This window comes from Eleutherodactylus coqui, unplaced genomic scaffold, assembly GCF_035609145.1.
Source record: "Eleutherodactylus coqui strain aEleCoq1 unplaced genomic scaffold, aEleCoq1.hap1 HAP1_SCAFFOLD_577, whole genome shotgun sequence".
Classification (NCBI taxonomy): Eukaryota; Metazoa; Chordata; class Amphibia; order Anura; family Eleutherodactylidae; genus Eleutherodactylus; species Eleutherodactylus coqui.
In genome coordinates this window covers 45,001-53,543 of record NW_027102275.1, presented here as the reverse complement: position 1 = coordinate 53,543, position 8,543 = coordinate 45,001, and positions in this window count along the sequence as shown.

The following is an 8,543-nucleotide window of genomic DNA, read 5'->3' as shown; positions in this document are numbered from 1 at the left end:
CAGCAGTGGCTCAAAACCCTGGCTGAGCCTCCGATGTCCCCAGGGAGGACCCCAGGAGGCCGGGCACAGACCGCAGCCTGCCCCCTTGCCGTTTGATGAAGCTTGCACCGTCAGAAAAGTTTCAAAGTCCCAACGGGGAGTGTTGAGGGCGAGGGGGTGCTGGCTGCTCCAGGGGCCGGGGGCAACCCCTGGAGGCTGGGCACGGACCGCGGCACACCCCCCCTTGCAGTCGAACAAAGTTTGAGGAGACAAGTCATGAAAATGACAAAGTCCAAACGCTCCAGGCGCCGGCCAGGGGGGCGGACCCTGCTGGCTGGGCCGGCGGGGGCTGCGGCTGCCGGGGCTGAGCCGAGTGTCAATGCAGGTCCTGAGAACCGGGAAGGGGGCAAACCGGCGGCTCCAAGCCGAGCTCGAGTTCCAGAAGGTCGGCCTGACTCTGGAGGTTTTCCCCCTGGCTTTTCCCCATAGGCCAAAATGGGGGAAGTCAAAAAAGCACCCCCAGCAGATGTATGCAGAGGGGCTGGGGGGTGATGGGGAGCGGGTGTTTGGCAGCAGTGTGCTGGCTGAAGAGGTGTGCATGGGCGGCTGCGGAGGGCCCCGTGAGTGCACCTGCCAGCGGTGGCTCAAAACCCTGGCTGAGCCTCCGCTGTCCCCGGGCAGGACCCCAGGAGGCCGGGCACGGACCGCCGGTCGCCCCCCATTGTAGTCCAACAAAGTTTGAAGAGACGAATCACGGAAATCACAAGTCCAAAAATCCCTGAGAACCGGGAAGGGGACAGACCGGTGGCTCCAGGCCGGGCTTGAGTTCCATGAGGTCGGCCTGACTCTGGAGGTTTTCCCCTTGGCATTTTCCCATTGGCCAAAATGGGGGAAGTCAAAAAAGCACCCCCGGCAGATGTATGCAGAGGGGCCTGGGGGGGGGTGACGGGGAGCGGGCTGTTGGCAGCAGTGTGCTGGCTGCAGAGGTGGCCCTGGGCGGCTGCAGAGGGCCCCCTGAGTGCACCTACCAGCAGTTGCTCTTGACCCTGCCTGAGCCTCCGGTGTTGCAGGTCAGGACACCCATTGGCGGGGAACAGCAGGTGGCAGCCCCTGCTGAAGTCGTTGGCAGAGATGAGTCTTTGAAAAAACGACAAAGTCCAAACGCTCCAGGCGTGCCGGCCAGGGTGGCGGACCCGGCTGGCTGGGCCGGTGGGAGCTGCGGCTGCCGGGGCTGAGCCGAGTGTCGATGTATGTCACGAGAACCGGTATGAGGGTGATCCTGGTCGCTCCGGGCCGAGGCACGGTTCCAGGAGGGCGGAAGGAGCGGGCCCGTTTCCCCTGATAGCGCCGACGGCGGTAAAATAAGGCCTCGCAAAACGTCAGGACGAACACCTTTTTTGCATATAAGGGAACGAGCGGTGTGCGGTCCTTGACAAAGTGACTATTTCTCAATGTGCTGAGGAGTGGGGACCGCTCAAAGTCAAAGCACCGCGGCCGCCCCTCTGCCACCTCCCTGGGAGCAGAGTCATCGAGCGCGAGGGTCCCCACTCCGCCTGTGCAGGCCGCGGGGCCAACAGGCTGGCTGGCTGCCCGGGCAGACCCCGCTCTCCGAGCGGCCGGGCCCCAACGTTCGAGAGGTGTAGGAAGCCACCTTGGGGGGCTGCGGAGGCCCCCCTGACACCGCATCCAAGCCCCTGCTGAGAACCCTGTCCTAGCTGCCTGCGAGGGCAGGCGGGACCCCCCAGGAGGCCGTGCACAGCCCGCGGCAGCCACTGCTGAAGCCCAGGGCAGTTGGCAGAGATGAGTCTTTGAGGAAAAACGACAAAGTCCAAACGCTCCAGGCGCCGGCCAGGGGTGCGGACCCGGCTGGACGGGCCGGCGGGAGCTGCGGCGGCTGGGGAAGAGCCGAGTGTCAATGCATGTCCTGAGAACCGGAAAGGGGACAAACTAGTAGCTCCAGGCCGGGATGGAGTTCCAGGAGGTGGGCCTGACTCCGGAGGTTTTCCCCTTGACATTTTCCCATTGGCCAAAATGGGGGAAGTCAAAAAAGCACCCCCAGCAGATGTATGCGGAGGGGCTGGCGGGTGACGGGGAGCGGGCTGTTGGCAGCAGTGTGCTGGCTGCGGAGGTGTGCATGGGCGTCTGCGGAGGGCCCCCTGAGTGCACCTGCCAGTGGTGGCTCAACACCCTGGCTGAGCCTCCGATGTGCCCCGGCAGGACCCCAGGAGGCCGGGCACAGAACGCCGGCTGCCCCCCTTGCCGTTTGCCGAAGCTTTCGCGGTCAGAAAAAGTTTCAAAGTCCCCACGGGGAGAGAGAGTGTTGAGGGCGAGGGGGTGCTGGCTGCTCCAGGGGCCGGGGGCAACCCCTGGAGGCTGGGCACGGACCGCGGCACACCCCCCTTGCAGTCGGACAATGTCTGAGGAGACAAGTCATGAAAATGACAAAGTCCAAACGCTCCAGGCGTGCCGGCCAGGGGTGCGGACCGGGCTGGCCGGGCAGGCGGGGGCTGCGGCGGCTGGTGCTGAGCCGAGTGTCAATGCATGTCCTGAGAACCGGGAAGGGGGCAAACCAGTAGCTCCAGGCCGAGCTGGGGTTCCAGGAGGTCGGCCTGACTCTGGAGGTTTTCCCCCTGGCTTTTCCCCATAGGCCAACATGGGGGAAGTCAAAAAAGCACCCCCGGCAGATGTATGCAGAGGGGCTGGATGGTGACGGGGAGCGGGCTGTTGGCAGCGGTGTGCTGGCTGCAGAGGGCCCCCGAGGTGCACCTACCAGCAGTTGCTCAAGACCACGCCTGAGCCTCCGGTGTTGCAGGTCAGGACACCCATTGGCGGGGGAACAGCAGGTGGCAGCCCCTGCTGAAGTCGTTGGCAGAGATGAGTCTTTGAGAAAAAACGACAAAGTCCAAACGCTCCAGGCGCTGGTTAGGGGTGCGGACCCGGCTGGCCGGGCCGGCGGGAGCTGCGGCTGCCGGGGCTGAGCCGAGTATCGATGCATGTCGTGAGAAGCGGTATGAGGGTAATCCTGGTCGCTCCGGGCCGAGGCACGGTTCCAGGAGGGCGGAAGGAGCGGGCCTGTTCCCCCTGATAGCGCCGACGGCGGTAAATTAAGGCCTCGCAAAACGTCAGGACGAACACCTTTTTTGCATATAAGGGAACGAGCGGAGTGCGGTCTTTGACCAAGTGACTATTTCTCAGAGTGCTGAGAAGGGAGTGCGGACCGCTCAAAGTCAAAGCACTGCGGCCGCCCCTCTGCCACCTCCCTGGGAGCAGAGTCGTAGAGCGCAAGTGTCCCCACTCCGCCTGTGCAGGCCGCGGGGCCAACAGGCTGGCTGGCTGGCTGGCTGCCCGGGCGACCCCCCTCCGAGATGCCGGGCCGGGGCAGACTGTGCAAACGCGCGCGGGCGTGTTTTCTTCCCCTGGGGTGGAGCCCTTCCACCCCACGCCGTCCGAGGCCCGTTGGCCTCGGGCGGCCTGCCTCCGAGAGTGGGAGAGAGACGGAGGACGGTGGCCCGCGGCGGCGCGAGGCGTCCCCGTTGTTCCACCACGACTGCCAGCCGGTCGATCCTGCCGGTAGCCTGGGCTTGTCTCCGCTCCGCCTGTCCAGGCCGCGGGGCCCACAGGCGGCTTGCCTGGGAAGACCCCGCTCTCCGAGCGGCCGGGCGCCACGTTCAAGAGGTGTACGGAGCCACCTGTGGGGGGGTCTGCGGAGGCCCCCCTGAGAGCGCTGATAACCCTGTCCTAGCTGCCTGCGCGGGCAGGCGGGACCCCCAAGAGGCCGGGCACAGCCCGCGGCAGCCCCCGCCGAAGTCCACGGCAGTTGGCAGAGACGAGTCTCGGAGAGAAAACGACAAAGTCCAGACGCTCCAGGCGCCGGCCAGGGGTGCGGACCCGGCTGGCCGGGCCGGCGGGAGCTGCGGCTGCCGGGGCCGAGCCGAGTGTCGACGCATGTCGTGAGAACCGGTATGAGGGTAATCCTGGGCCCTCGGGGCCGAGCTACGGTTCCATGAAGGCGGAAGGAGCGGGCCTGTTTCCCCTGATAGCGCCGACGACGGTAAAATAAGGGCTCGCAAAACGTCAGGACGAACACCTTTTTTGCATATAAGGGAACGAGCGGTGTGCGGTCTTTGACAAAGTGACTATTTCTCAGAGTGCTGGAGTGGGGACCGCTCAAAGTCAAAGCACCGCGGCCGCCCCTCTGCCACCTCCCTGGGAGCAGAGTCATAGAGCGCAAGTGTCCCCACTCCGCCTGTGCAGGCCGCGGGGCCAACAGGCTGGCTGGCTGGCTGCCCGGGCGACCCCCCTCCGAGATGCCGGGCTGAGGCGTAGGCAGCCGCCTCCATCACCACCACCCAAGGCGAGAGAGTGGGTCAACGGGAGAGCCGTCGCGGCCGGGGGACCCTCGCCGCGCCCATGTCCGGGGAAGGACCACAAGGGCCCTGCTCCCCGGCGCCCCGGCGAGCGGGTTCACCCTCGGCGCGTACGGCTCTCGAGGATGGGGAAGGGACGCGCGTGGGCGTCCCTCCCGTCCCCCGCGGAAGAAGGCGAGCGACTCTGCGCGTCGGGACACCCCGCGGAGCCCCCTGCGGGGGGAGTACTCCGGGGGAGAAGCGTGGCGCAGGGGGTGCAGCCCTTTCCCAGGCCACCGTGCGACGGCGTCGGTGGGGCCGACGCCGAGAGAGAGAACGATCCGGGCTCTCCCGCCTCAGGGCGGCCGAGAGCGGGGCACGGGCCCCACGTTTGGTGACGGTTTTCCCGAAAGCGAAGGACCCCCGCCTGTCCCCTCGGGCTCCGGCCGATGCGGGCGGTCCAGGGCGGGGATAGGGGACGGCGGCCTGCGGACGACGCGCTTTATCCCCAGAAGGAGCGAGGCATGAGGGGGTGTTCCACCCCCGCCGGCCGGTCTCGCTCCTTCTCCGGGCTACGCCTCGGCGGAGTAAAGACCCCCGGGTCAACGCTCCCGCGTCCGGGTGCCGCCGCGCGTCCCCTTCCCGCGGGGGGTGGATCCCTTCCACCCCTGGCCGTTCGAGGCCCGTGCGCCTCGGGCGGCCTCCCTTCCGAGAGAGGGAGAGAGAGACGGAGGACGGTGGTCCGCGACGGCGCGAGACGTCCAAGTTGTGTTCCCCACGGCGGCTACCCGGTCGATCACGCCCGGTGGCCTAGGCTTTTCCCCACTCTGCCTGTCCTGGCCGCGGGGCCGACAGGCTGTCTGCCCGGGTAGACCCCGTTCTCACTGAGCGGCCGGGCCCCAACGTTCAAGAGGTGTACGAAGCCACCTCGGGGTGGAGCCCTTCCACCCCTGGCCGTCCGAGGCCCGTGCGCCTCGGGCGGCCCCCCTTCCCGAGAGAGGGAGAGAGACGGAGGACGGTGGTCCGCGACGGCGCGAGGCGTCCAACTTGTGTTCCCCCACGGCGGCTATCCGGTCGATCCCGCCCGGTAGCCTAGGCTTTTCCCCACTCTGCCTGTCCAGGCCGCGGGGCCGACAGGCTGTCTGCCCGGGTAGACCCCGTTCTCACTGAGCGGCCGGGCCCCAACGTTCAAGAGGTGTACGAAGCCACCTCGGGGTGGAGCCCTTCCACCCCTGGCCGTCCGAGGCCCGTGCGCCTCGGGCGGCCCCCCTTCCCGAGAGAGGGAGAGAGACGGAGGACGGTGGTCCGCGACGGCGCGAGGCGTCCAACTTGTGTTCCCCCACGGCGGCTATCCGGTCGATCCCGCCCGGTAGCCTAGGCTTTTCCCCACTCTGCCTGTCCAGGCCGCGGGGCCGACAGGCTGTCTGCCCGGGTAGACCCTGTTCTCACTGAGCGGCCGGGCCCCAACGTTCAAGAGGTGTACGAAGCCACCTCGGGGTGGAGCCCTTCCACCCCTGGCCGTCCGAGGCCCGTGCGCCTCGGGCGGCCCCCCCTTCCCGAGAGACGGAGGACGGTGGTCCGCGACGGCGCGAGGCGTCCAACTTGTGTTCCCCCACGGCGGCTTCCCGGTCGATCCCGCCCGCCGGTAGCCTAGGCTTTTCCCCGCTCCGCCTGTCCAGGCCGCGGGGCCGACAGGCTGTCTGCCCGGGTAGACCCCGCTCTCCGAGCGGCCGGGCGCCACGTTCAAGAGGTGTACGAAGCCACCTTTGGGGGGGCTGCGGTGCCCCCCGCCCCGAGAGTGCCTCCCAGGCCGAGGGAGCCCGGCGGTCGAGTGTCGTAGGAAAGCGCGTGCCACGGCTGTGTCGGTCACAGGGGCCAGAGGTAGTTTGGGCAACGGCTTAGATCCGTATGAAGCTCATCCTTTCCGGCCTGTTCTGGCGGCGGCTAGGCGCGCGCGCGCGAATGGCACGACGCCCCTGGTTCCAGCGAGGCGACGGCGCCCCGCACCCCACTCTCTGGGCCGAGCAGAGCCCCCGAGCGCAAGGTTCCCCGCTCCGCCTGTCCAGGCCGCGGGGCCAGCAGGCTGTCTGCCCGGGTAGACCCCGCTCTCCGAGCGGCCGGGCCCCAACGTTCAAGAGGTGTACGAAGCCACCTTGAGGTGGAGCCCTTCCACCCCTGGCCGTCCGAGGCCCGCCGGTAGCCTTGGCTTGTCCCCACTCCGCCTGTCCAGGCCGCGGGGCCGACAGGCTGTCTGCCCGGGTAGACCCCGCTCTCCGAGCGGCCGGGCCCCAACGTTCAAGAGGTGTACGAAGCCACCTTTGGGGGGGCTGCGGTGCCCCCCGCCCCGAGAGTGCCTCCCAGGCCGAGGGGAGCCAGGCGGTCGAGTGTCGTAGGAAAGCGCGTGCGCGGCTGTGTCGGTCACACGAGCCAGAGTTAGTTTGGGCAACGGCTTAGATCCGTATGCAGCTCAACCTTTCCGGCCTGTCCTGGCGGCGGCTAGGCGCGTGCGAACGTCACAACGCCCCTGGTTCCAGCGAGGCGACGGCGCCCCGCACCCAACTCTCCGGGCCGAGCAGAGCCCCCGAGCGCAAGAGCACCCGCTCCGCCTGCCCAGGCCGCGGGGCCGACAGGCTGTCTGCCCGGGTAGACCCCGCTCTCCGAGCGGCCGGGCGCCACGTTCAAGAGGTGTACGAAGCCACCTAAAGGGGGCTGCGGTGGCCCCCTGCCCCGAGAGTGCCTCCCAGGCCGAGGGAGCCCGGCGGTCGAGTGTCGTAGGAAAGCGCGCGCGCGGCTGTGTCACACGGGCCAGAGTTAGTTTGGGCAACGGCTTAGATCCGTATGCAGCTCAACCTTTCCGGCCTGTTCTGGCGGCGGCTAGGCGCGCGCGCACGTCACGACGCCCCTGGTTCCAGCGAGGCGACGGCGCCCCGCCACCCCACTCTCCGGGCCGAGCAGAGCGTCCGCTCTCGCTCCTTGGAGCAGAGCCCCCCGAGCGCAAGAGTCCCCGCTCCCGCCTGTCCAGGCCGCGGGGGCCGACAGGCTGTCTGCCCGGGTAGACACCGCTCTCCGAGCGGCCGGGCCGCAACGTTCAAGAGGTGTACGAAGCCACCTTGGGGGGGCTGCGGAGCCCCCCCTCCCCATGAGAGCGCCTCACAGGCTTTGCTGATAACCCCGTCCTAGCTGCCTGCGCGGGCAGGCGGGACCCCCAGGAGGCCGCGCATAGCCCGCGGCAGCCACCGCTGAAGTCCACAGCAGTTGGCAGATAGGAGTCTTGGAGAAAAAAACGACAAAGTGCAAACGCTCCAGGCGCCGACCAGGGGTGCGTACCTGGCTGGCCGGGCCGGCGGGAGCTGCGGCTGCTGGAGTTGCACCGAGTGTCGATGCATGTCGTGAGAACCGGTATGAGGTTGAACCTGGGCCCTCGGGGCCGAGGCGCGGTTCCAGGGAGACGGAAGGAGCGGGCGTGTTTCCCCTGATAGCGCCGACGACGGTAAAATAAGGCCTCGCAAAACGTCAGGACGAACACCTTTTTTGCATATAAGGGAACGAGCGGTGTGCGGTCTCTGACCAAGTGAGTATTTCTCAAACTCGAAGCACCCGCGGCGGCCTCCCCTCTGCCGCCACCCCGCACCCTCCTGGGGCAGAGCCACCGAGAGCAAGAGTCCCCCCCGCACTCCGCCTGCGCAGGCCGCGGGGCCAGCAGGCTGGCCGGCTTGCCCGCCCGGGCGACCCCCCTCCGAGATGCCGGGCCGAGGCCTTCCGCGCCGCCATCCCACGCGAGAGAGTGGGTCGACGTGAGAGCCGACGCGGCCAGGGGACCCTCGCCGCGCCCCTGTCCGGGGCAGGACCTCAAGGGCCGAGCACCCCTACCGAGCCCCGGACGAACTCCGGCGAGCAGGTCCACACGCCGGCGTACGGCTCTCGGCGACGGGGAAGGGGACGCGCGGGCGCCCCTCCCGTCCCCCGAGCCAGAGTCCCGCCCTTGGCCCCCTCCGCGGGGTCACAAGGACGGGCGACCCCCTTCGGTCTACCCTCCCGCCGGGAGGTTGGCTTCGCGCAGACGGTCCGAGGCGGAAGAAGGCGAGCGACCCTGCCGCCGCGACACCTCGCGGAGCCCCCTGCGGGGGGAGCACTCCGGGGGACGCGTGGCTCAGGGATGCAGCCCTTTCCCAGGCACCGTGCGATGGCGTCGGGGGTCGACGCCGAGCGACAACGACC